This window comes from Triticum dicoccoides, chromosome 3B (assembly GCF_002162155.2).
Source record: "Triticum dicoccoides isolate Atlit2015 ecotype Zavitan chromosome 3B, WEW_v2.0, whole genome shotgun sequence".
Lineage (NCBI taxonomy): Eukaryota > Viridiplantae > Streptophyta > Magnoliopsida > Poales > Poaceae > Triticum > Triticum dicoccoides.
In genome coordinates, this window is record NC_041385.1 from 780,909,722 (window position 1) to 780,924,816 (window position 15,095).

Below are 15,095 nucleotides of genomic sequence, written 5' to 3' on the forward strand. Positions count from 1 at the left end.
ATCTTGCGTGTGCGTAGGAATTTTTTTTGAAATTACTACGTTGCCCAACAGCTCCGTCAAATGGGTGTCCGCTGGGTCTTCTGGAAGGGGAGCCGGGCAGTTCACCTGTCCGGAGGTCTTCTTCCAGTCCTGTTAAAGGCATCGGGAGTTTAGATACCGCATAGAGTCAAACTATGAAAAGCAGGTGTCCCATAAAGGAAGGCGAAGCTTACCTCGTCGGCCGGGCGCTGCGTGCTGAATCCGCGATCTTCTGTAGCGGATGCGGGAGCTTCAGCGCCCTTGAACAGCACCCTCCAGGCATCTTCATATGTAGTATCGAAGAGCCTGGTCAAGGTCTGGTGCTGTGCCAGATCAAATTCCCACAACTTGAAGTCCCGTTGCTGGCAGGGGAGAATCCGGCGGGCGAGCATGACCTGGATCATGTTGACAAGCTTGAGCTTCTTGTTCACTAGGGTCTGGAGACAGGACTGGAGTCCGGTCAGCTCCTCCGAACTACCCCAAAGCAAGCCCTTCTCTTTCCAGGAGGTGAGCTGCATGGGAGCGCCAGATCTAAATTCAGGGGCCGCCGCCCATTTAGGGTCGCGTGGCTCGGTGATATAGAACCACCCCGATTGCCACCCTTTGATGGATTCCACGAAGGCACCCTCGAGCCAGGTGATGTTGGGCATTTTGCCCACCATGGCGCCTCCGCACTCCGCCTGGTTGCCCTTCACGACCTTCGGCTTGACATTGAAGGTCTTTAAGCACAAGCCGAAGTGGGGCGGGATGCAGAGGAAGGCCTTGCACACGACGATAAACGCCACGATATTGAGGATGAAATTTGGGGCCAGATCGTGGAAATCCAGGCCGTAGTAATACATGAGCCCCCGGACAAAGGGATGAAGAGGAAAGCCCAGTCCGCGGAGGAAATGGGGAAGGAATACCACCCGCTCATGAGGTCTGGGGGTGGGGATGAGCTGCCCCTTGACGGGCAGCTGATGCGCGATGTCGCTGGACAGATATCCGGCGCCGTGCAGCTTCTCGATGTGCCCCTCCGTGACGGAGGAGGCCAGCCACTTGCCTCCCACTCCGGACATGGCTGGAGAAGGTCGAGGTGAGGTGTGCGGACTTGGGCGCTGGAGCTTGAGTGCGCGGAGATGGATAAGCAAAGGAGGAAGAAGGCGCAGGTAAAAGAGGTGGATCCTTATCCCCTTATATATGGGCGGACGAAACTATGTGTCCCCACCGGCCTGTTAAAACTTGCTTATCTACCAAGCGCCGCAATCAATGGCGCGGTTGGGTTACCCACGTCCGTATTGATGGGAATCCCGGAATAAGGGGAACACGATCTCTGCTTTGACAGGACGTGCCAAGGAAACCGCTTCGCTTAACGCGCTGAGGTGGTATAATGAAAAACGAAAAGGCTTGGTTGTGGTGTGACGTCACGCCACATAATGCATCAGCAGATTGATCTTGTGTAAATATTATTCTCTCTACGGTTATATGTGGAATTTATTTTGCAGAGCCGGACACTATCCTGGTGTTCTCAATCTTCTATGAAGCATTCGGAGGAGGAACCCGCCTTGCAATGCCGAAGACAATATGCGCGCCGGACTCGTCGTCATTGAAGCCTGGTTCAGGGGCTACTGAGGGAGTCCTGGACTAGGGGGTGTCCGGATAGCCGGACTATCATCATCGGCCGGACTCCAAGACTATGAAGATACAAGATTGAAGACTTCGTCCCGTGTCCGGATGGGACTTTCCTTGGCGTGGAAGGCAAGCTTGGCAATACGGATATGTAGATCTCCTACCATTGTAACCGACTCTGTGTAACCCTAGCCCTCTCCGGTGTCTATATAAACCGGAGGGTTTTAGTCCGTAGGACAACAACCATAACAACAATCATACCATAGGCTAGCTTCTAGGGTTTAGCCTCCTTGATCTCGTGGTAGATCCACTCTTGTACTACCCATATCATCAATATCAATCAAGCAGGAGTAGGGTTTTACCTCCATCGAGAGGGCCCGAACCTGGGTAAAAACATCCTGTCCCTTGTCTCCTGTTACCATCCGCCTAGACGCACAGTTCGGGACCCCCTACCCGAGATCCGCCGGTTTTGACACCGACAGGCGACATTAACCCTCAAAAAAAAGTCTCTCTCATTTCCCCTCTCGCTTTCGTATGGCTGGGACGATTCTGGGCGAAAAGTCCATTTGCAGGAAGTCGTCGCATTGTTCAACTGCGTGGGGGTACACTCACTTTCCCCTTCTGTCCCCCCCCCCTCCCAAAATCTGGTCCGTGTGTACTACCTTCGTCCTGATTTATTGGTCTCCTTTAAATTTTGTGTCAAATTTTGACCAAATAATTAACAAATAAAATATCAATGCATGTTAACAAAAAATATATCGCCGGATTCGTATTTGAACATAGTTTTCAATGATATAGTTTCTGATGACATACATTATCATTTTGTTAGTTAAATTTATGGTCGAAATTTGACACAAAATACAATGAAGACCAATAAACCAGGACGGAGGTAGTAATTATGATCCTCGAACTAGACAAACCATGGCAATGGTGAGACGACCAGTTTCATGGAGGTTGTGTCGTCGCCGGAAGCCCTTTCGTGTTTTGTGTTGTTTTTGGTGTTTTGCATCGTCGCAAGAGGCCCTTTCGTGTTTTGTGTTGTTTTTGGTTGCTCGGTATGCCGACGCTGTATCACTAGGTCTTGCAAGGTTAGTTGATTGGGTTTTCCCTCTTCCGTTAAGAAGTTCTCATCCTCTATTTGGCGCACTATTTCATCATGTTGCTCTTGGGCTAACTAATCATGTCTGTTATAAGAAGCATTAACAATGTTAACAACCATGCTCGTGTATTCAAAAAAATCCCTTACTGATGAACAACACTTGGCAACAGCAACAACCACTAATTGTAACTGATGGGCAAAACAATGTATATATAATGAGCATAAGGATTTTCCTCCAAGATCAATCATTGCAATGCACAGAATTCCCCTCTCATGTTTGAAGCCCATCATAACCATGCCCTCTCAAATTTGACAATACCCAATATAATCAAGAGACAAGCTTTGTATTCGTCCTCTTTCTTCATAGAAACCCTATCAAACGCATGTGGCAGATTTTGTCGTTGATTTTTGAAATCATTATAATGTTGTCTAAATTTATTATGAGCAATACCATGCTTGCCAACATGCTGATTTAAAACTTTAGGCACATCCTTCCAAGATTTAAATTCATTTTTCATGAATGCTTCAATATCATAGTTTTCAACTCTTGGTTGCTTAAACAAAAAACAATAAAAGCAAAAGGCTATTTTTTTGTTCAATGCTATATTCCAACTAGCCGCGATGATCATTGAACCAATAATCATGAAAGCTCCTACCATCTATCTGTTCATATGTATGATCAGTTGGCTGGCATGGACCCATACTAATGTCCCTTCTAGCAAGATCTCTAATATCTGCATGAAAGTGCGTTATATCGACTAGAGGGGGGGGTGAATAGGCGATTTTTATGAATTCTTCACTGAGGAATTTGCCGGTGAGGAAATTCCTTAGCGAAGAACTACTTGCAGCGGAATAAGTACTCAGAAGTAAGCATAACAGAATACAGGCATGGTCATCATGATGAAATGAAGACAATCACAGAGTACAGAAAGCGTAATCACAGGATAACACAGGATGAAGACAAACAGACTGAAGAAATTGAACTGAGGAAATTGAGAAAGTCTTCAGTCAAAGTCTTCAAACACAGATATGAACAAACACTCAACACAGTAATGAGGAAATGAATAAGTTGAGGAAATAGAACCAGTAAGGTTGGTGAAGACAATGATTTGGTAGACCAGTTCCAACTGCTGTCTCAGTTGTACATCTGGTTGGAGCGGCTGAGTATTTAAACTTGAGGACACACAGTCCCGGACACCCAGTCGCTGAGCACGCAGCTCAGGACACCAAGTCCTCACCGTATTCTCCTTGAACTAAGGTCACACAGACCTCGTCCAATCACTCGTGGTAAGTCTTCAGCCGACTTCCAAACCTTCACAGACTCGGTCACTCGGCGATCCACAGTTCCTCTTGGATGCTCTAGACCATGACGCCTAACCGTCTGGAAGAAGCACAATCTTCAAAGGTAAAAAGCGTCGGATCCACGCAGGATCAATCTCTTCAGTGATGCTCAATCACTTTGGGTTTGTAGGGGTTTGGTTTTGGGTTTTCCTCACTCGATGATTTTCGCTCAAAGTCCTCGGAGGATGGGATGCTCTCAATTGACAAGTGTCAGTTTCTCGCGGAGCAGCCGACTAGCTAGTGGTTGTAGGGGCAGCTATTTATAGCCTAGGGAGCAGCCCGACATGATAAGACATATATGCCCTTCAATGATATGACCGTTATGTGGATAAGATGTTTTGGGACAGCTGGCGCGCAGTACAGCAACGGTCGGAAATTTGATTCTCAAATTCCTCAGGGCTATCATGTTCCTCACTGTGTAGGCAATCTGCACTGGCGAATTCCTAACTCCTTAGTCAGAACAAATTCCTCAACGACCAGAAGAACTTCGTCTCTGTCACTGAAGAAATTGACTGAACTGCATGAGATTTCCAAAGGCTTCACTCGAAGGGATTGGTAGGTGTAGGATTTTGAGTTGAGCATCACATGGAAATTTTTCCTTAGTATTTCCTCGACCCCCTTTAACAGTACGGTGTTTCCTATGACTCAAGAAAGAGAAAAACGAAACTACGAAAACAAAAGTATTCACGCTTCATGTTCCTCAAATGAATACCAAGTCTTCAAGGTCACACCAATTTCTTCACTTTCAAAGTCTTCAGAAAGTCTTTAGAATGTCAAAGTCTTCAGTCGAAGAACTTCATTTTTAGGGGTCGACTTTCTCTGTAAATATCAAACTCCTCATAGACTTATAGACCTGTGTACACTCATAAACACATTAGTCCCTTAACCTATAAGTCTTCAATACACCAAAATCACTAAGGGGCACTAGATGCCCTTACAATCTCCCCCTTTTTGGTGATTGATGACAATATAGGTTAAGTTTTCAACGGGGATAAACATATGAAGTGTAAATACTGATATTGAGGAATTTGATTGCAAGATATAGAAGAACTCCCCCTGAAGATGTGCATAGTGAGGAATTTGCTTTTGAGGCAATGCACATTTGAAGAGTTGAACCATGGAGATCTCCCCCTATATATTGTAATTCATACACGCATTTGACATACAATATGAAGAATTTGAAATGCATGATGAAATATGGTGACTAATGTAATTCAGCATGCGTGTATTAACATATAACGAGGAATAAGCATGCAGAGGAACACATCAAAAGTATCAGAGCACCATCGGGTTTAAGATTACAACTCGATCCAAATAAAAGTTTCAGAAGAACGAGAGTTGTAACTTAGCAAAAAAACGCCCATATAATAGACCCGCTTGAAGACTAACTCAAATTTCTCCCACTTTGTCATCGAATGACCAAAAGGATCGAAACTGAGGACTAACGCCCCTGAAGAATATCAAGTTGATGGAGGAGCGCCAGCGTTGTCGGGGTTGGTTATCGTAGTACGGCCTGCCGCAGTGTCGTCCAAGTCCTCATTTTCATCACTGTCGCGCGATAAAGAATAAGAGCTGGCCACCAATGGAGGAACCTTGACCCTCTTGAATTTCTTCGGTGGAGGTGCAGACCAGTCAAATTCTTCCTTGAAACCCATTATCTCCAGTTTTTCTGCGCTATAGACATGAGAGAGAATAGCCCAGGTGCGGTTGAAGGTTTCATGAAGGTAGTATTGGTTTTTCTTCACTGCATTGTGTGTTGAGGTCATGTTGTGAAGAATTGAACCAAACTGACGCTTGACCCATTTATGATTGCGATCAACCTTTTGATGAAGACTGAGGAGTAACTCACGATCAGTCATCACCCTGGGTGCTGTGGCTTGAGGATTTTGCTTGGCAGAGGTGTTGGCGGCAGAGTCATATGTGGCAGAGTCGTCATTGGTGGAGTAGGATGCTGCCTTGCGAAATTGACCATCCAATGGACGAATGCCTTCATCTATCACAGCAGCGGCCTTGCCTTTGTCATCAGGTGAGGAAAATGTCTGTTTGCGGACTTCAATTGGAGGCAAGTAGCTGTAGTGGTTCAGAGTATCAGCCTTGTAATTGAGTGAAGACCTTGCCCCGATGAACCTCATTATCCAAGGTGCATAAGGCTTCAGCTCAAATGGTGACATAGCAATGTTCGCCAGAGTCCTCATGAAGAAATCATGGAAGTTGACGGGAACGCCATGAATGATGTTGAAAAGCATATTCTTCATGATGCCAAGGACTTCTTCATCATTTGAGTCGTGGCCTTTGATAGGACTTATTGTCTTCGTCAGAATGCGATAGACAGTCCGAGGCACATACAATAATTCCTTGACGAGGAATTTGGTTTGAGGGGCCTGCCCTGGCTTCAAAGGCTTCATCAGCACTTGCATGTAATGATTTGTCAGTTCAGGTTCATTGTAGATGCAACACACCCCGTCAAAGGGAGGACTGAGTGAGAGGGCACGAAGCAATTCAGTTGCTGGTGCCTTGTAGTGAGTATTTTCAGACATCCAGTCCAGCACCCATGAGTTCACATCTTCAGAATCTCCTGTGATGTGCGGCGTCGCATAGAATTGAAGAATGAGTTCTTCATTCCAATCACAGATGTCAGTGCAGAAATTCAGCAACCCAGCATCGTGAAGAACACTAAGGACTGGCTCGAAGCCTGGCAGAGATTCCATGTCCACATGAGGAATATGTGCATGATCGAAGATTTTGTCTTTGTTGAACAGCACAGAGGAATAAAAGTTTGCTTGACTAGCAGTCCAGAAATGCCTCTTCCTTATGCGAGCAGAGTCATAGGGGTTGTAATCCGTGAAGAAAACATGCTCGCCAAAGAAGTCTTCAGCCTTGAACTTTTGCTTGTGCGAGAATGGATCCTTTGGTTTTGGCAGGGGAGTGTCAGTGAGTTGCATCAGTACCTCAGGAATCGCGATCTCAGGTTCTTCAGGCTGAGGATTTTTTGGTTCCTCTTCATGTGCAGTCTGAGGATCAGCAGCATCAAGTTCTTCAGCACTAGCGGCTAGAATTTCTTCATGCACAGATGAAGTGGGATGAGTTTCTTCAGAGCCCAGTTGAACTGTTGGTGCAGGGGACTGAGGAATTTGTTGGATTGGGGTGAAGAGTGGTGAATTTGGATGCTGACTATCCCAAAAATCATCATTCATCACAGGCGTGGTGCATCTAATGTCCACGTCTTCATCTTCAATTTCCTCAACACCAGCCTCTTTAGCTGTGAACTGAGGCATAGGTGAGGAAATGATTGGTGTTGAAGGGATTGCATCCACTTCAATTTCTTCATCAATCTGCTCTGATGAAGCAGCAGAATGATTTTCTTCATCAGATCCGCTTGGGATCTCACAATCTTCACCAAAAGGAACAAGGTCCTTTGATGGCATGGAGGAAATCGGAACAACGTCAATTGGATTTTCAAATGAGCTGGTCATTGGCTTCATTTTCTTCGGAGCTGAAGAATTTGACGCAGCTGATGCTTTCCTTTTCTTCATTGCAGATCGCTCTGCAACCTTAGTCTTCTTCACATCTGATGCAGATGGAAGGATTGGAGTTGGTGTAGGTGCAGGAGGAGCTGAGGAATCTGGTTGAATTTCCTCATGCGCAACTGATGCAGTTGCCCTGACTTCTTCAGTTTCTTCAGGCGCACCACTAGTGGATGCCCTGGCAATTTCTTCAGCGGCTGGAATGGAGTCATCAGCCCTGGAACTAGCATTGTCTTCAGTAGGCTGAAAATCATCAGCGGTGCTGGCATGTTCTTCAGTAGGCTGAGCAGAGGCTCCAGCCTGAGGAATTTCTTGTTGCGTTGGGGCTGCAACATTTGTGAACTTCTTAGTCGGATTGACAAATCTGACTTTGGCTCCTTGCCAATCAGCATAATAAGCATCAAAGTCTTTGCTGAGGGCTTGGATTTCAGTCTGGACCTTGAGGAGTTCCTCAGGTGTCATTCTGACAACGTTTTTCCTCAGGAACTTCTCTTTCCTGAATTGAGCTTTCTTGATCTGCCTAGCCTTTTCAAACTTCCATTTTTCTTCAGAGATGAAATGGGTCAGCATGTGACTTTGTCTAGGAGTCAAATGAAAGTTAGGCATGGGCGTGTCTGGGTCCTTGTGCCAGAGATCAATGTACTCAAGGATCGCTCTTGGATCCAAAAGCAATGGCACAGGTGTGCCTTTGGCTCTAGCGGCCCTGACTTGTCGGTCTCTGATGATTTCTGCAAGTACATCATCATCAGCTTCATCATCAGATGGCACTTGGAAGGCAACCTATTTCTTCTTCGGACTTGGACGAGGACCTTGTCCAGCCGTTGCCTTGGTCTTCAGCAGTGTGGGGCCTGATGAAGAATTTGGTGCAGCTGAGAAACTTGCTGAGACACCAGAGGCAATTGACATGCCTGCAGTCCTTTGGCACGTGGCCAGATACACAGGTGCTGAGGACTTTGCCGGAGCAGCTGAGGACTTTGGAGGAGCAGGAGCAGCATGAGGAATTAGCCGTGAGGGCTTTGCTGAGGAAATTGGCCGTGAGGGCGCAATTGGTGAAGCACTTGGCTTGTGTGCGGGCTTCTTTGCCGTAGATTTTCTTGGCTTGACAGCGGCCTCAGTGGCAGCAGCAGTAGCAGAGTCCTCATTAAATTTCCTCACTGCCTCCTTGGCTTGTCTTGCCAATTTGGCTTAGCGCTTGGCCCATTCTTCAGGAAAATCCTCACCACGCTTGATGCTGGTGGGGTCAGCTTCTTGGCCAGGTGCCAATGGAGCTGGGCATGGAGGATTGAGTGCGAATTTCTTCATGTACTTTGGAGTAACATACCTGTACTCCCTCCATTCCCTTGCCCATCTCCTTTCAATCCTTTGAATTCGCACCTTGCGCTGATTTTTGTTTTCCTTGCCAAACTTGGCTTCATCAGGTGTGCAATAGTCAGCATAAATGTCCTCAGGTATCTCAAAGGCAGTCATGACCTCAGGCCTCTTTCCTCCTTTTTGTGGCTTCTTTCCTTCTGCCATATTCTTCAGCTGACGAATTTGAACAATCGAATTCTCTGAAGAAGTATGCAACTTTTCTTCGAGGAACGCTGCAAATGAGTTAAGTTGATGAGAACCTAGTGATTCAGCAGTGGACATGAGTACCTGTGAATAGAGTATAGTTGCGAGGAATTTGGAGAGGTCATATGCGTTCTCAAAAGGTTTTTCAAAAAGAACAAGTTTGAGGAATTTGACCAGATGAGCCTTGAAGAATTTCACTAAGCGTTCTTTGTCTTAGGTTCCAGAGTTGTATAGGTCGAAAATCCACACAATTGAGGAATCTTGAAGAAAAATGATGCTTAGAGAAACGAATCAAGAACAGATGACTAGTGAGGTGTTTTGTGTGTGAGGATTTGAAGAATAAAACACCTTTGAAGATTTTATAGAGAAAATTTGGATCAACGAGGGCAGTAAAAGTAATTTTTAATTTACCCTGGATGAAGAACACGACGAACTGAGAGGTGTAGATTTGAAGCTCGTCTGTTCAGATCTTCCACGCCCTAACTTGGCGGAGGAAGACAGCTACGGCGGCGGCGGAATGAAGATTTCCGCGGCCGGCGCGAGTACGACAGCGACGAGGTCGAGGCAGTGAAGCTCTTCCTCACCAGCAACGATGGAGTAGCGGCGGCGCTAGGGTTTGAGAAGCTCGAGCGAGAGAGAGAGAGCGGTCGAGCGGAGTAAAGGAAGTGAGGAAGGGGAGAGGGGGTATTTATAGCCACGGTGAAAAATTGTTCGCCCAAAGATTTTGGACGAACGTGCCCCTGACCCTTCTCATTCGCATGACATGTGTCACCCATGTACTGAAAAGTGGAAATCGTGTTAGATCGTGGGTGAATAGATAAGACTATCGTGGGATGCGGAACGGTTTGAGCGGCAAAACCGAAAATTTGGATAAGATTTGTTTTAAAGTTCTGTTCGCAATTTCTTCAGCTGACAAGGACACAGTGAAGATTTTGAACGAGTTTCAAATAGAACGCACATGAAGAATTTGTGAATAGATTGGGTTGAGTATAGCATTGAGGGGGAAGGGTCCGATCACATTCACTTAGCAGAAAATGCAACATGAAGAAATAGCCATAAGTGAATGTTGTAGAGGACATAAACCCATATATATATATATATATATATATATATATATATATATATATATATATATATATATATATATATAGCCAATGAAGAAAAACGACGGAAATAGTGAAGATTTTGCAAAGTTGAAGAATTTGAAAAATTAAAGAATTTCAAAATTGAGGAAAAACTCAAATTGAAAGATTTTCAACTTTGGTGGTGGCGTGACCCACCGTATAAGAATGATGATTTCAGACACCACGTACAATTGTCGTAGGGTTCTGAGAATCAAATTCTTCATTAATTTCTTCACACTTAGAGTGTTATTCTTCATTGATTGAAGAAAAACGTTTCTTCATGTGTTGCACATCTAAGTCATCAATTTTGCATAAGTGTCAGGATGTGTGTCCTTTTCAAAGAACATTCGAAGATTCTAAGATATTTAGCTCACACCGCAACTTGCTAAATCTCTTCTCATCCAAGGGCTTGGTGAAGATATCGGCTAGCTGTTCTTCAGTCTTCACATGCTCGATGGAGATGTCGCCCTTCAACACATGATCACGAAGAAAATGATGACGAATTTGAATGTGCTTTGTCTTTGAGTGCTGAATTGGGTTGTAAGCAATCTTGATGGCACTCTCATTGTCACAGTAGAGAGGCACATTCTTCACATTGATGCCGTAGTCCTTGAGAGTTTGCTTCATCCATAGTAATTGAGCACAGCAAGAACCAGCAGCAATGTACTCAGCTTCCGCAGTAGATAGTGATACGCAGTTATGTTTCTTTGAGGACCAACAGACCAAAGATCGTCCGAGGAAATGACAAGTACCAGATGTTGACTTGTGGTCCACGCGATCACCAGCATAGTCAGAGTCAGAATATCCAATGAGATCAAAAGTAGAGCCTTTGGGGTACCATAATCCTAGTGTTGGTGTGTGAGCTAGATATCGAAGAATATGCTTCACAGCCTTATGGTGTGATTCCTTCGGTGCAGCTTGAAATCGGGCACGCATGCAAACACTAAGCATTATATCTGGCCTAGATGCACATAAGTACAATAAGGAACCAATCATGGAGCGGTATACCTTGTGATCGAAGTCAATACCATTTTCATCAGTGCATAGATGGCCATTTGTGGGCATAGGAATTTTGACGCCTTTGCAATCTTGCATGCCGAATTTCCTCAGAACATCTTTGAGGTATTTCTCCTGAGAAATGAATATGCCATTGCGCTGTTGACGAATTTGAAGACCTAAGAAGAATTTCAACTCTCCCATCATAGACATCTGGTATTCTTCACTCATCATATAGGCAAATTCATCACTATAACGTTGGTCAGTACAGCCAAAGATAATATCATCAACGTATATTTGACACACAAACAGTTCACCATCATAAGATTTAGTAAAGAGAGTAGGGTCGAGTGAACCGGGTGTGAAGCCATTTTTCACGAAGAATTCCTTCAATGTATCATACCACGCCCGAGGGGCCTGCTTGAGGCCATAGAGGGCCTTGTTGAGTCTGAAGACTTTGTTAGGATTCTTTGGATCTTCAAAACCTGAGGGTTGAGCAACATATACTTCTTCCTCACACTTACCACTGAGGAATGCACTTTTCACATCCATTTGATATAAAATAATATCATGATGGTTAGCATAAGCAAGTAATATGCGAATAGCCTCAAGTCTAGCAACAGGTGCAAAAGTTTCATCAAAATCAATTCCTTCAACCTGTGTGTAGCCTTGAGCTACAAATCGTCCTTATTCCTCACCACAAGGCCATTTTCATCTTGCTTGTTGTGATAGATCCACTTTGTGCCAATGATATTATGCTTGCGAGGATCTGGACGTTTGACCAGTTCCCAGACATTGTTGAGCTCGAACTAATGTAATTCTTCTTTCATGGCCTGAATCCACTCCGGCTCCAGAAATGCTTCATCTACCTTAGTGGGCTCTATGATAGAGACAAAAGCATAGTGCCCACAAAAGTTAGATAAATGTGAAGCTTTTGATCGTGTGAGTGGACCTGGTGCTTCAATGTCATTGATGATCTTTTCAACTTGCACTTCTTTTGCAACGCGAGGATGAGCTGGTTGTCGTCGAGGAATTTGATCAGCATTTTCTTCAGCACCATTTTCTTCAGCATTATCTTCAGGTGCATCAGCTCGACGTTCTTCACATACTGGAATGAATTCATCAGTAGATTCTTCAGTGGGAATGACATCCTCAGTTGCCTTGAACTTGATAGAATCCTCAGGTGCTGGTTCATCTATCACAGAAGGTAGGTGCTCTCTTTGCGAGCCATTAGTCTCATCGAACCGCACATCTACAGTTTCAACAACCTTGTGAAGAGCGTTGTTGAAGACTTTGTAGGTGTGCGAGTCCTTTCTGTAACCAAGCATAAAACCTTCATGTGCTTTCGATGCAAATTTAGCATTGTGATGAGGATCTCTAATCAAACATTTAGCACCGAAGACTTTGAAATAACTCACATTGGGTTTCTTGTCAGTGAGGAGTTCATAGGCAGTCTTCTTGAACAATTTGTGAAGATATACTCTGTTGATGATGTGGCATGCAGTATCAATTGCATCAATCCAAAAACGACGAGGCGTTTTGTACTCATCAAGCATAGTGCGAGCCATTTCAACAAGAGTTCTGTTCTTGCGCTCCATGACGCCATTTTGCTGAGGAGTATAGGGAGCAGATAACTCATGAGTAATACTAAGTTCATCAAGATAGTCATCAAGACTGGAATTCTTGAACTCAGTTCCATTGTCACTCCTGATGTGCCTGATCTTCACACCAAAGTTGGTTGAAGCCCTCGAGGAAAATCGTTTGAAGACTTCCTGCAATTCATGTTTGTAAGTAACAATGTGTACCCATGTGTAACGAGAATAATCATCAACAATAACAAAGCCATATAGAGATGCATCATTATTGACTGCTGAGTAATGATTAGGACCAAAGAGGTCCATGTGAAGCAATTCAAATGGTCGAGTAGTGATCATGATAGTCTTCGCTGGATGCTTGGCCTTGGTCATTTTTCCAGCTTCACAGGCTCCACACAAGTGATCCTTGAGGAATTTGACATTTTCAATGCCAATGACATGCTTCTTCTTCGTAAGAGTGTGCAAATTCCTCATGCTTGCGTGACCAAGTCGTTGATGCCATAGCCAGCCTTCTGAAGCTTTTGCAAGTAGACACACGGCTGGTTGTGGTCCTGTAGAGAAATCAACAATATACAAGTCTCCTCTCCTAAAGCCTTCGAAGACTTTGGAATTGTCAGCTTCCATAATCACAACACAGCGATACTTGCCAAAGACAACAACCATATCAAGATCACAAAGCATTGAGACTGACATGAGGTTGTATCGTAAGGACTCAACAAGCATGACTTTGTCCATGTGTATGTCCTTAGAGATCGCAACCTTACCAAGACCCAATACCTGACTTTTGCCTTTGTCAGCAAAGATGATATGCTTCAGATGTGACGGTGATAAGGGAGCATCCATCAATAGATTCTTGTCATCTGTCATGTGATTTGTACATCCACTATCGAGGACCCACTCATTGGCTTTGGGTTGATCATCCTGCAGATGAATTAGTGCAACTTATGATCTCATATACTCATCAGTGAAGAATATGATATCAAGTTCATCAGATGAATTTCATCAAGCAGTAAAACGGATATAGCAGTAGGAGGACGTGTGAAATGAAGGTTCATTTCTTCATGATTCGCCTGCGTCCTTTCAGGCAATTTTGTCAGCCCCCCAGCAAATTCTTCAGACGTTAAAGCACGTCTAGAGACCTGACCCTGCAGAAGAGATTAGTTCTTTTTCTTCACCACCCACATCTGAAGGGGTGGTAAAGAGTTCATCACTCTGCGAGCTCCATATGAGAATGGTGGCATAGAGGCCAAACCATTTCGTTTCACATAAGAGGGGTTAGGGTAAGCATATGAATAAGCAGAGAAATTCTTCGAGGACTTATGAACATAATGATTTGAAGAATAATGCACATATTCATAGCCCTTAGCACTACCCTGCGAAACAGAGTTGTTAGCACGATGATAATCATATGAGGACTTTGATCCTTTTGAGGAATTTGATCCACATGAGGAATTTGGTCCGTATGAGGACTTGGATCCATATGAAGAATTTTTTTCATATGAAGAGTTTGATCTGGGGTTCCTATTCTTCACAGGTGGTGTCATGAGGACATTCACCTAAAGACTTTCAAGGTATTTCTAGGGAACCCAGATTTTCTTCATAGGAGAACCGTTCCTGCAGTTAGTGCCAACATATCTAGCAAATACTTCACCATTCTGATTTTTGAAAAGTTTATAGTTGGAGTCAAATGACTCATCAGAAGAATGAGGAGATTCACATGTAAAGTCAGATAAGTTAGATGGATCAACTGGAGGTCCCTTTGCAGCAACCCATGAGGTTTTTGGGTACTGCTCAGTCTTCCAATATGTTCCATTAGCATTGAGTTTCCTCTCAAAGGCAATACCCTCTTTCCTAGGGTTTCTGTTGAGGATCTGCTTTTTAAGCACATCACAAAGAGTCTGATGCCCTTTGAGGCTTTTGTACATGCCTGTCATGTACAATTCCTTCAGCCCTGCATCGTCAATGATACTAGCAATGTCCTCAAATGAGGAATTAGTGATAGCAGAGGCAGGTGAAGAATTTGTAACAATTGAAGCATTTGAACATTCAGGTGAAGAATTAGCAGATTCACGTTCAATGCACTTTAAGCATGGAGGAACAAACTCTTCCGGAGAAGCGCTGATTTTTTGAGCTAGCAATGAATCGCGCTCCTTCTGAAGATCTTCATAACTCACTCTTAGCTTCTCAAGATCTTGCTTTCTTTGAAGAAATTCATAAGAAAGTTTCTCATGATCAG